Here is a 13,956-nt window from a genome sequence, read left to right as displayed (position 1 = left end):
AAACCAGCGGGGAGGTGAGACCTTTCCGGGCACAGCCGGCACGCCAGGGAAACGAACGCAGGATCTCACCACCCCCAACTCCTGGGCGGTCCCGCGCAACGCCTGGGACACCGAGCCGGCCGACCAGCGGACCGGAAACCCCCACCGCGGCAGCGGCGGGCCCCCCCAAAAGAGGCCCGAGAGGGAAAAGGCAGCTCGCACACGCCTCAAAGACCCCGCGAGCGCCCGCGGAGCCACCCGCGCCAGCAGGGCCCCACCGCACCCATCCACACCGCCGGACACGGCACCCATCATCGACCGCCTCTTTTTCGGCCGCGTGAGCAAGGGCCCACACACACCGGGATCCTCGGCTCCGGAGGGCCAGAACCCCCCCGAGCGGCACACCACCACGGGCACGGCGGCCCCGGAACACCGCGGGGCCCGGCGCCCGGCACGGCGCCGTCGTCGCCAACGGGCGGCGGCCCACACAGACGCTCGGGAACAGCGTCGCCAGGGGCCGGAGGGGGAGGGGGACGGGACCCCCCAAAAACCCCACGGCACCCCAAGCACGAGGCCGGGAAGCCACACACCACACGCCCTCGCATCGCGACCCAGCACAGGCTCCAGGCTCCGCCACTCGACACACCGCGCGCGAGGCAGGGGCGGGGACGGATCGGGAACGTCCTCCACTCACCACACCAGACGACGGCCCGGGAGAGGCCCCGCGGGACCCTCCCCCAGCTCGGAGGGGGGAGGCGCGGGCACGCAGTTACCAACGCGGGCAGCCACTAACGCTCAAAAGCGGGACAGGGAGCGGCAGGGCCGCGGGAGCCCATCGGGGGCGGGCCCCCGCCAACCCGGCAGCGAACGCCGCCTCCCGAACGAGGATCGCTAGAGAACCTCTCCTCACTCTGAGGGTGGCCCGCACCCAACCCCGACGGGAACCCCGCCGGGACCAGCACACATCAAAGGCGTCCATCCTTCCCACCACGGGTGGCAGGGAGGGGTGGGGCGGGGGGGGGTCTGCGGCAGCAGCAACACCAACCCTGGTCGGTCGGCCTTGCCGTGCGGGGCCAGAGCAAAGTCGCGCACACGGGCGGGGAAGCCCGCACAGGCCCGGCTCGCCTCCCACTGCAACATCTCAGGTCCCCCGGTGCAACAAGAGCCAGGTGACACGGCAGGGAAGACAAGCCAGGACCAGGGCCGGCAGCTCATGCGGGGAAGCCACCCGCCCGGCGCAACAAGGGAAGAGCGCTCCTCCTCTGGGGAACCGCCTCGACCCCCCCCCAGCAGAGACGTCAATCTCTGCGATAACTTTTTTCTCACTCGCACAAGCCCCACAAACCCAAGGACGGCCGGGACACACCACGGGCAGCAGGCTGGCACAAGGCAACGGACAACGCCGGGATCGGGAACGACACCACCACTCAGCCTCAGGCACCTGAGAGAACCGACCGGGAGCGTTCCGGGAGCACCGCAAGAGGGCAGAGCGCGAGGCGCGGCTTTTCACACCACACAGCACGGGCAAGCACGGAGCACCGACCCTCCCTCTCCGCGGAGAGAGCCGACCCCCGTGCCGATAACGAGTCACGGGAAGAGAGGAGCAAGATCAGGGGCGCCGCCCCCCCTCCTCCAGCGTGTACAAGTCCCCGACCTCACGGCGAGGGCAGGGAGAGCGCAGCCGGACCCGGTTGCCGCACCCCTGCCTCCCCGCACACCACCGGCGCCGGCACGGTGGGACGGTGAGGGCAGGGGCCCACGGGCAGAACGAGAAGAGCGGTCCCATTCGCCATGAATGTCCGTCCCTCGCCTGGCGCAGCTTAGGCCCGGGCCCGAAGGAGATCGCAACGTCACCACATCAATCACACCGAGGGGGCGGAGAAGACAGCCACACGGCACTCGGGAGGCGGTGGGGCCCAGGAAGCTCGGCTCCCGAGAGGGCCAACAGCCTGGGATAAAAGCGTAGCCAGGACAGACAACCTTTCGTGAGTAACGAGCGAGGTAAAAGGAAAAAAAAAAAAAAAAAAAAAAGAAAAAAAAGAAAAAAAAAACTTAAAAAAATAAAAAAATAAAAAAAGTACCACGGGCTTCAGCGTCCCTGGCGCTCGGGATTACCAGGACACCTCCACCGGGCACAGAGCCGAAAGAAGCTAGAGAGGAAAAAAAGAAAAAGAAAAAGAACCACGGACAGCGCTCGGGAGTAGCGCAGGTCAGCGGCCGACCAGGCCCGCCATCGGGAAGAGGCAGGTCGGGGGAGTTGGAGCTAGGGGCGATAGGGGGGGAAAAAAAAAAAAAAAAAAAAGCCACGGAGGTCGGACGAGCACGACGGCAGGACGGGGATGCCGCACACGCACAGGCAAGGCAAGGCAGGACTCGCCCCCCGCCTTTTCCTCCTCAAGCCGGCCACGGCGAGGGAAGCACACCGCGCGGGCCTACCTATGCACCCCAGGCAACCAACCACTCTCCTCCTCGGCGTGCCGAGGCAAGGGCCAGAATCCGGCACCGGGAGCGGGGGAGAGATCAAGGACGACGGGACTCACTCAGCCACCAACCAACCACCACCACCACCACCACCACCACCACACCCACGAGCCACCACAGGGGCAAGGCCTGCTCAGGGCAGCGGGAGCCCGGGGTGCGGGGGGAAGGGCAGGGGGACCCGGACCGGGAAGAGACGGGAAAGGCCCGGCACACAGCATCCGAGAGAGCCCCAAAAGACCCGCTGACAGCCACCGGGACACAGCATGCCAGCACCCTCCTGCAGGTACAAAATCCTCACGTCACCACGCCAAAACCAGCTGGTCACGCAGGGGCGACAACTCGCTGGCGACAGGGACCTCTCGGAAACCACATCGGGGACACCTGTCCCCAACACGTCCCCAACAGAGCCAGACACGGAACTCTCAGGGACAGCTGGTCGACCACATAAGGCGAAGACAGACGAAGAGAGAGGGCGGGAGCGGGGTCAGGGGACGCACCCGCCCCACTACCCCGGGTGCGCACGGGCTCACGGCACGAGCGGCACGGGGAGCCTTCCCCCGGCAGACGCGAGGCACCCACTCCGAGAGGCACCCAGCCACCACACCCACACCGCGCGGGGTCGGTGGTGAGCGCCCTGCCGCCAGCACGCACACACGCGGGACTCCCGGGCTCGGGTCCCCGACTCCCGAGGTGCTCCCTCCGCCTCGACTTTTCCCCTACGCAGGGCCCACCGGGCAAGTCCCCGCCATCGCGCACACCGCAGACGGTAGGTAGGTAGGTCCCGGCCCCGAGGCTCGCCTCGGCCGTGCCCACGGCTCCTCGCGCCGGAGAAGTCTGTCCTCCGGCCTCCGGGGCCGTGGAGAAGGCCGTGGAGGAAGGCCACACGGGGCCGGCGACCCAGGCCCTCGCGCCCGGCACGCGCCAAGCGCTCACTCGGAGGTGACTCCGACGACCATCCTATGTCGGGGAGGGGGGGGGGTGTAGGTCCCGGCCCCGAGGCTCGCCTCGGCCGTGCCCACGGCTCCTCCCGCCGCAGAGGTCTGGCCTCTGGCCTCCGGGGCCATGGAGGGAGACCACACGGGGCCGGCGACCCAGGCCCTCGCGCCCGGCACGCGCCAAGCGCTCACTCGGAGGTGACTCCGACGACCATCCTATGTCGGGGAGGGGGGGGGGTGTAGGTCCCGGCCCCGAGGCTCGCCTCGGCCGTGCCCACGGCTCCTCCCGCCGCAGAGGTCTGTCCTCCGGCCTCCGGGGCCGTGGAGGGAGACCACACGGGGCCGGCGACCCAGGCCCTCGCGCCCGGCACGCGCCAAGCGCTCACTCGGAGGTGACTCCGGGGAGGGGGGGTGGTCCGAGTCCGGGCCGGGACCGGCCCCACCACCTAGCGGCTCACCCGGGGACCCTTTCCCCCGACTCCCGAGACGTCCCTCGTACTCTCCTTCTTTCGCCCTCAAAGACCAGAGTCCAGGGAGGGGAGGAGGACAAGGCGTCGGGCCCAGACAGAACTACGGGAGGGGAGGAGGACAAGGCGTCGGGCCCAGACAGAACTACTGGTCGACCCGACCAAGCCGCCACCCCCGGCACAGACCGGGCACGGAAGAGAGAGCGGCGACTCACGGCCCCACCCCGCGCTCGCCTGCGGGCGCAAAGTCCGACAGAACAGCCGCCCCGGCGCCACAGCGACACCACGGCGACAGTCGCGCCCGGCACCCGGTAGAGGCCGGGCCTCCGCCCGGCTCGCTGCCGCCAGACCTCCTCCTTCACTCGCTCGCTCGGCTGAGAACGAGGGGACTGTCATATCAAGGCGGACGCCAGGGGGAGCACGACAACCGCCTTCCAACGACCGACTCCACCGAGCCGCCGTACCCCGGATCGGCGCGCGCCGGCCGGCTCTGAGCTCCGGAGACACAGAACACGGAAACGAATCGCCTCACTCCCCACCGCCACGCACCGAGAGGCACAACCTAGGTCAGGACCTGCAGCCGGGTCCTCTCTGCGACCTCACGAACGACACCAGAGCCACCAGAGACCTAGACCGAGATCGAGCCGCCGCCGCCGCCGCCGCCAGCGACCAAAGTGAAACCAGGAACCAGGACGGGAGTCGCCCGAACGGAGCGGCCCGAACCCGAGAACCGGGAAGCCGGGATCGGTCCCAAGCAGGAAGGGGCGGCAAAGACGGCAGGCCTGCACCACGAGAGAAAACGAACCGGCCACCCGCACGACCTCCGCCGCCCGTGGCAAGACCCCCACCCCCACCCAACATGGCCAGAAAAGGGCAAGTGAGCGCTCGTCCCACCAACAACAACAACAACAACAACAACAACAACAACAACAACAACAACAAAAAACTCCCAAAGATGGGTCGGCTCCAGCAAGAGACGAGCCCTCGGGAGGCACCCCGCTCACTTGTGAAAGTCCGCCGCCCGCCCGTCCCACAACACGCTCCCTCCCCCCGCCCCCACCCGCCCCCCCCCCCCTTCACAGGCAGGGAAAGGGCAGGGGGAAGGCCAGAGAGAGGTTTCTTCTAACACAGAGAGGGTAGGTACACGTCACGCACACAGGTCTGGAAACCCACGGTGACAACGCCATGGGAAGCGTGAGTCCACTCACCCATCACTAAATGACAGGAAAGCCAAACGAGAGCCGCTGGCTGGGCAGAAAAGGCCTTTGACAAAATTCAACATTCATTCATGCTAAAAGCTCTGGAGAAAATAGGAATAGAAGGAACATTTCTAAAAACAATAAAAGCCATTTATGACAGACCAATAGCCAATATTATACTTAATGGGGAAAAGCTACAACCAATTCTCCTAAAATCAGGAACAAGGCAAGGATGCCCACTGTCTCCACTCCTCTTCAATATAGTCCTAGAACCCTTAGCCAGGGCAATAAGGCAAGAAAAAAGACATTAAAGGGATCCGCATAGGGAAAGAAAAAGTTAAACTATCCCTTTTTGCAGACGACATGATACTATACCTCCCTCCACGATCCCTAAAAGTCCATCCCGAATCTCTTAGAAATCATAACTCTCTTCGTCAAAATAGCAGGATACAAAATAAACCCACAAAAATCAGTTGCCTTCCTATACACTGATAATGTACAGGAAGAGAGGGAAATAAAGGGAGCAACCCCATTCACAATAACCTCCCGAAAAATAAAATATTTAGGAATTAACCTAACCAAAGATGTAAAAGAACTATTTAATGAGAACTATAAAAAGTTAAAGAAAGAAATTGCAGAAGACACTAGGAAATGGAAAGACCTCCCATGCTCCTGGATAGGCCGACTTAATATAGTAAAGATGGTAATACTTCCAAAACTAATATACAAATTCAACGCAATTCCTATTAAAATCCCAATGACGTACATCACTGAAATACAGAAAACAGTCCAAAAATTCATATGGAACAACAAAAGACCTAGAATAGCCAAAACAATTCTAGGGGATAAAGACAATATGGGAGGGCTATCCATGCCGAACTTCAAACTCTACTACAGAGCTATAATAACAAAGACAGCATGGTACTGGCACAAAAACAGACCCGAAGACCAATGGAACAGAATAGAAGATCCAGAAATAAATCCACAGGCCTACAGCCAGCTGATATTCGACAAAGGAGCCAAAGACATACAATGGAAGAAACACAGCCTCTTCAACCGCTGGTACTGGGAAAACTGGGCAGCCACATGCAGAAAACTAAAAGTGGACCCCAGCCTATCACCATGCACCAACATCAACTCAAAATGGATTAAAGACCTTAACATTAAACCTGAATCTCTGAAACTACTGCAGGACAGAGTAGGAGAGACACTTGAACTAATAGGCACAGGAAGGAACTTCCTGAACAGAGTCCCAGGGTCACAACAAATTGGAGAGAGACTCGACAAATGGGACTACCTTAAAATAAAAAAAAATTTAAAAAAAAAAAAAAAAACAGCTAGCCTTTTCTAATAGGCTCTGCCACTCTCTCTGGAGCAGGATTCGGGGCATGAGGCGATGAATCTGAACCCGACACACAGGTGTTGGAGGGTAGAGGCATCTTCACTCACATGCCTGTGGTGGAGGACCTGGACCCGAGTGTGGCGGTGCACAGTGGGTGTGGGTGTGTGTGTCTGTGACTCTGTGTGTGTGTGTCTGTGACTCTGTGTGTGTGTGTGTGTGTGTGTGTGTGTGTGTGTGTGTGTGTGTGTGCGGGGCTGGGGGGAGGGCAGGTAGGGAACCCTAGGAGGAAAGACAGGGAGAGACAGACGAGGGGCCCCGGCCCAAACAGAGTGGGGGGGTCAGAGGGGCGATCCTATCTCCCGGGGGGGGGGGTGAAGCATGGTTAGAACCCACAGGCCCGGCGGGCGTACTTCTCTTTGGAGTTCGCACTGGGAACATATGCGGGCAGAAGCGCCCCAGCACACACATCGCATCGCAGACGGGTAGAGAGGCAGAGCCAGGGGGTCAGGCATGGTAAACACTCTATTCCGTCAACACACACACACACACACACACACACACACACACACACACACACACACACACACACACACACACACACACACACACACACCCCTTAGGGTGTGTGTACAATATCCACAAGGTAAAAGTTTATTCATCCATTCCCCAAAGAAGAAGAAGAAGATTATGTCAGTTACAGGGAAGTAGATGGATGGACTGATGGACTAGGAGCGGGGGGGGGGGGGGCAGAGGGGGGGGGGTGCCGGCGGCGGCGGAGAAGAACCTAGAACAGGTGATGCCAGGGGAAGACAGACCGGCGGAGAGACAGACAGACCGACCAACCAACGGCACCTGTTTTCTCTCCTACGTGGATGCTAGACCTAAACTATAACTGGACATGGTAAGCTACACAGCACTCCGGGCAAACAGAGTGTGTGTGTGTCCCCGTGTGTGTGACACACATACTGTCCTTTTGTCAGAAGGTGTAACTTCTCTGAGCATTTAAGATATTGCAGAGAAGACACAAGACGTAATATCCGTAAGTGGCACGACTGTGAACGTATTATAACAACCGGACGTGTGAGGACCAAAGCTGGAATTAGGAGGACAGAAATGTACCTGTCCTCACGCTTTGGGTCATGATCACAAGTACATTTGGTTTAGGATCTTTCAAAACACATCGATGTATCCTTCTGGACACGATGGTCTAGGACCACACTAGTCAATAGCCACTTCAAAGCCAGATCCGCGGTTGGATACGTCTCAATTGGCTTATATTGCATCCTCCAATATTTTTCTCTTCTTTTTATTCTACCTTCTCACTAAAGATCCAGTGGTATAAAGCTACTTTTATTCTCTTAATATTCCATAACTGAAGTGATCTGCTTTGTTTTGCAGCTTTCTCAGCTTAATTCACTGAGGCCTATTTAGTCACACATGATGAGAGGTCCAGAAACATCTTTGGGGCCACGGATGGCTTTTGTAAAGTCCATTTGGGGAAATAGCAAATATAATCTACCATGTCCTAAAATGTAACAGATTATCTCTATGGGGCCGATAGAAATATCCAGATGTGCCCTGTCAACAGCCAGTTATTTTAATTTACTTAAGGGAAATCAAGTGAATAAAAGTCTATATAGTTCAAGAAATTGTATTCTGATACCTATATAAAAAGTTTACCTGAGTGGGTGAGGACATTTGCATGAAATTTCACCTAGGGCAGCACTTGATATTTATAACTCTCCCTAAACTATTGCATTGCCTGTTTTCCATTTTCTTGGCACTCCTTTAGAAATGTTCCCGTCTCAATCTTTCACCCACTGCAGCCGTGGGACCCTTTTTCATAATACGGACGTAAAGACATTTGTGGTACCGTATATAAATTACAACCGTAGGGGCTGGGAAGGTGGCTCAGTGGTAGAGTGCTTGCCTTGCATGCCTGAGGCCCTGGGTTCGATTCCTCAGCACCACATTAAGCAAAAAGAAAAAAGCCGGAAGTGGCGCTGTGGCTCAAGTGGTAGAGCGCTAGCCTTGAGCTGAAGAGCTGAGGGACAGCGCCCAGGCCCAGAGTTCAGGCCCCACGACCGGATCCAAAAAAAAAAAAAAAAAAAATTACAACCGTAAATAAACTGGTACAGTTTGCTCGTAAGACATAATATCCAAACGAATTCCGTGTCCAGAAAATAACGAAAAAAAACACCCCCTGCGGGCCCCCCTCCCCCTCCGCTCGGCCCTCCCTTCAAGAACATTTCCTTGTTTGCTGTTGTTTCGTTTTGTTTCGTTGTAAATAAATAAAGCCGCAGAAGAGAGCCGGCGATACCTCATCGCTACTCTCGCGAGAGTCTCTCGGACTCTCGCGAGAGTCGCCAGCCCCCGCCATCAGCACCGAATCATTCCCTGTCACTCCACACGGTGTCCAGTAGGTGGCACCCCAAAACAAGGAAAAAGAACGTCAGGCCCAAGATCGATCAAGACACTTAGGAAGGTCTTGTGAGGAAGGAACACCTCCCCCTACACACACACACACACACACACACACACACACACACACACACACACACACACACACACACACACACACACACACACACACACACACACACACACACACACACACACACACACACACACACACACACACACACACCCCAGCACATCCCCGCCCACACAGGTCATGAATGGCAAACCCCTATGGCACAGAGAGACAGACAGACAAAACACATGGGGTGTGGAGAGAGACCGGAAATCAAAAACAAAAACAAAAACAAAAAACATTTTCCTGGCTTGACCTATGAATGGGCCTGGGCTGGCATTCTGTCCTCTGGGCCCTACAGTCAATCCATGGCGGTCGCTCCTCTCTCCTCATCACTGTAATCCTATCTGATATTTGCCAGAGCCGAACGTGCAGTGGGGACACTTTGGTTCATCGATCTAAACTAGGGCCCGGGGCGGAGGGGGTGGTGGTGGTGGAGGGGAAGCCTAGGAAGTCTGTTGCTATAGTTGGTGGCGGCGGCGGTGGTGGTGGTGGCGGCAGTGCAAAGTGTGTGTGGGGGGAGGGGGGGAGGTAGATCACATGCTGCCATACGTGCCTGTGCCTGTGTGGTAGGAAACAGCAGCAAAGATCAAGGGGTGCAGGGTGTGTGTGTGCACGCCCCAGTCAGTCCTGGGGCTTGAACTCAGAGCCTGAGTGCTGTCCCTTGGCTCTTGTGCTCAAGACTGGCACTCTGGGGCTGGGAAGGTGGCTCAGTGGTAGAGCGCTTGCCTTGCATGCGTGAGGCCCTGGATTCGATTCCTCAGCACCACATAAGCAGAAAAAAAGCCGGAAGTGGCATTGTGGCTCAAGTGGTAGAATGCTAGCCTTAACCTGAAGAGATGAGGGACAGCGCCCAGGCCCAGAGTTCAGGCCCCACGACCGGACCCCCCCGCCCCCGCGCCAAAAAAAAAAAAAAAGAGACTGGCAGTCTGCCATTTGAGCCAAAACTCCACTTCTGGCCTTTGGGTTGCTTAATTGAAGACATGAGGCTCACCAAAGTGCAATGCCTATATACCTCTGATCATATAACAAGAAGTCTTCCCCTTTCTTTGTGTTTGTTATCATCGATGTTATTTTGTTTTCTCTTCTCCCCCCCCCCCATTGTTTCTTCCTTCATCTATTTCCGGGAGGGGCAAGAAATGGAGGGACCCAGGATGAAGAAGTGCAACAGTGGCACTCACTAGACACTATGTTGACACACAACCTGTGGGTGGGGAACAAACAGAACTTGAGGGAGGGAAAACCTGTGAGAGAGCCAGGGAAGGGGTGACATTGTCCAAAAAAAAAAAGTACTCTTTTTTAGGGGGTGGGGGGAGATGGGAGGGCAGGAATGGAAACAAAGGAGGAGGCAACAATGCTTGATAAGAAATGTACTCATTTCCTTGCTCGTGTCATTGTAACCACTCTGTAAGTATTTTCACAATTAACACAACTCATTAGCCGGGCGCCGGTGGCTCGCGCCTGTAATCCTAGCTACTCAGAAGGCTGAGAGCTGAGGATCACGGTTCAAAGCCAGCCCGGGCAGGATAGCGCCCAAGCCCAGAGTTCAAGCCCAACGACAAAAAAAAAAAAACAAAAAAAAACAAAAACTTATTAATTAAAAAAAAAATGTACTCTTCCTACCTCACTTATGTAATGTAATCTTTCCTATCCTTTTTTTTTTTTTTTTTTTGTCAGTGGTGGGTCTTAAACTCTGGGTCTGGGCGCTGTCCCTAAACTCTTCAGCTCAAAGCGAGTGCTCTACCGCTTGAGCCACAACACCACTTCCGATTTTCTAGTGCCTCATTGGAGATAAGAGTCTGGTGACTTTCCTGCCCTGCCTGGCTTTGAACCGTGATCCTCAGCTCTCAGCCTCCTGAGCAGCTAGGATTACAGACGCGAGCCACCGGTGTGGGCTGGCATACTGTAACCGTTCTGTATGTCACCATTTCCCTAACAATTTGTAAAAAATCAAAGGAGAGAGGGAGGGGGAGATAACAACCCCTCACGCCTGAGAAGTGAAACCCAACGGGCTTCTAACCGATCTGAGATTCTTTGAAGGTTTTTGCGATGTTAATCACAATCACAAACACAGACGGACAGTTTCTCCAGTCACTCCTTAAGAGGAACGGGGAACAGGGACAGGGAGAAGAGAGGCAGATCCTGGCCTGACCTAGGCGGGAAGATGGAGGGGAGACAAGACTCCTGAACTCCTTTTTCCCCTCACTCTCCTCCGTCCAGAGGGTGGGAGCTTAGGGGTCGGCCACGGGGACATCCCACGGTCACAGTCATGCCTCCCGGAGGGGCAGAGGGCAGAGCACAGGCAAGCATGCCAGCTTCCCCGCCCGCCCCTCCCATTCTGTCCCTGGCGGGCTTGGGCGGGAGGCATACTAGTGGCAGCGGGCGGGTGGAAGTAGTCTGACAACTCCAGCTTGCAGGAAGTCAGTGGCTGCTGGTGGTAGGCAGGGAGGGTCCCAGCAGAAAAAGACCAGAGAGAGCGCGCGCGCGCGCAGACTTTTCCTGCCCAAGGGCAAAAGAGGCCACTTTTGTAAAGACGGGGAGGGGGAGGGGAGGCTGATTCACTCACCCCCACCCCACCCCGCGCGCTAATGAAGTTACAGGAGCTGAGGGCTGGCCGCCCCACCCCCCACCCCGCCGGGGTGTTTCGCAGAGGACGCAGGGCGGGTCGGGGGTGGGGGTGGGGTGGGCTGGTTTAAGCCTGGAGCCCCAGTCAACTCAGGAACTCCAGGCAACGTTCCTTTGTCTTGTAAATGTCGTCATGGCAACGACTTAAGCGCCCTGGCGGAGGGGGGAGGGTGGGGGGGGGAGGAGAAAGAAGAAGAAACAAACACGCCCACCCCAGCAGGCCTGCCTGAGTTGAGGCCTTGAATTTCAACCTCAGTAGGGCCACTAAACTAATAAAAATCGTTGTAAGAAACTGTTGACGGAGGACCCTCGGGATAGGATGATTAGGCTGTGTACCCGTGAGGCGAGGTGGCCGTGTGTTCCAGCTTCGTGCCAAGAGGTTGCCTTATCTCGGCCTATCTTCCTTCCCAGAATTGAACACAGAGGCAAGCAGGATAATTTCCAGGGGGAAATGAGGCCTGGGAAAGCACCACCAGGAATTCAGAGACAAGACAGCCGGACAGCTTCCTAATGAATGGCTCCACACATCCTATTTTCTTCACTTTTCAGTCCCTCATAAACGAACAGTTATTAGGAAAGAAAACTAATAGGTGGGGGTGGGTGGTGGAAGGGAAAAGAGCAGCTCCCTTCCTCTGAGCTTTTGCCCAAACAATGAGTATACTGTGAGAAAGGAGCCAAGAGTTTCCTCAAAGAAAGGAGGAAACTTACACCGGGGAGGGAAGTAAATTTTAAAAAGAAACAGAGCATGGGTCAAAGCACCACCCCTCCCCCCCCCATGCATGCATGGGAAACCAACAGAATCATCTCTTAAACCCTACTACAGGCTCAAGGTAGAGAGTTTACTTTGTTTCTTTTTCCTTTTCACTTTCATTTCTGGGCACATAACCATTGGGCCTTGCCTCGGTGGGTGTTTCTCCCCCTAAAAGTATCTATCCTGTCTTTTGGGTCTTACTGTGTGTGAGTGTGTGAGTGTGTGAGTGAGTGAGTGAGTGAGTGAGTGAGTGAGTGAGTGAGTGAGTGAGTGAGTGAGTGAGTGAGTGAGTGAGTGAGTGAGTGAGGCAGCCAGGCAGCCAGGCAGCCAGGCAGCCAGCCAAGCAGCCAGCCAAGCAGCCAGCCAAGCAGCCAGCCAGGCAGTCAGTCCAGAGATCTAATGTCTCCCCTATTTTAAACGTACCTTTTGCATATGTGAGAGAAAGCACACGAAACTGGTTTTCTATAGGAACATATATGTGAATACATTCACCATGGAGTGAAAAGATAGAGTCGCTTCCAAATGATATGTACAGCAGAATACCAACACATCGAGATGACTTCTGCAAGAAGCCAAGGCCCACTTTTGAAATCCCATAATGAGGAAGCCTCAGTCAGTGGCCTGGTTTGAGTCCAGGCCTCCACTTAAAAACGACCTTTACTTTGTGTTTTTATTTTTCCCTGTTTTCTTTTCCTTTCTATGACCTCTCCCCCCAACGCCCCAACCCCTTCCCTCCATAGGTCTCTCTTTCTCCTTTTCTTTCTCTGTAGTTTGAGCCCGAGAGTTACTTAATTCTCGAACTTCTGGGTTTTCCTTAGATCTGGTAACCTGTTGGACATAAAAATTTGGGAAAGCCTCAAAACAGTCACCCCCACCCCACGAAAAATAATCATGCTTGTCGCCAAAAGCTTTTAAATGAGAAAACAGTGGTCAAGTGAAGCCAATGAAGGCTGTAATAGCAACCATGTTTCTAGACTACTGTACCAAGTTTTTTTTTAAATATATATATTTTTAAACATATTTTTATTGTGAAAATACTGTACAGAGGGGTTACAATTACATGGGTAAGATAATGAGCACATTTCTTATAAGCATTGTAGCCTCCTGCTTTTTTTCCCCTTCCCATCCCTTCGTATCCTCCCCCCCCCCCGCCGTCCCCCCACCAAAGTTGTAAAGTTCGTTTTTTGACATAACGACTTGTATATCTCATTGTTTCAATGGGTCCTCCTGTAACCCTGTTTTAACAATTTGTTTTTTCCCTTCCCCTCCACATATATCAACACCAGGATTTTTTTTTTATTAAGCAAAACAACTCAGTTATTCAGCTGTGAGTATGTCCATACAAACAAGATGCAGGAGCCTTCCATGCTGGACTGGCCAAAAAAGGGGGGAGAGCTAGGAAGGTGGCTTAGTGGTAGAGTGCTCGCTCCCCTTGCAAGCATGAGGCCCTGGGTTCGATTCCTCAGCACTATATAAACAGAAAAGGGGAGCAGTGGCACCCTGTGGCTCAAGTGGCAGAACAGTAGTGAGCCTTCAGATGAAGAGCAGAGAGACAGCACCCAGACCCAGAGTCCAAGCCTCACACCCGACGACAAAAAAACTGAAAATAATAAATATATATATATGTTTGTATCACACTATATA

The sequence above is a fragment of the Dipodomys merriami genome, unplaced genomic scaffold, assembly GCF_024711535.1.
Source record: "Dipodomys merriami isolate MVZ:Mamm:240054 unplaced genomic scaffold, mDipMer1.0.p SCAF_1946, whole genome shotgun sequence".
Classification (NCBI taxonomy): Eukaryota; Metazoa; Chordata; class Mammalia; order Rodentia; family Heteromyidae; genus Dipodomys; species Dipodomys merriami.
Note: the sequence above shows the minus strand (reverse complement) of the source record.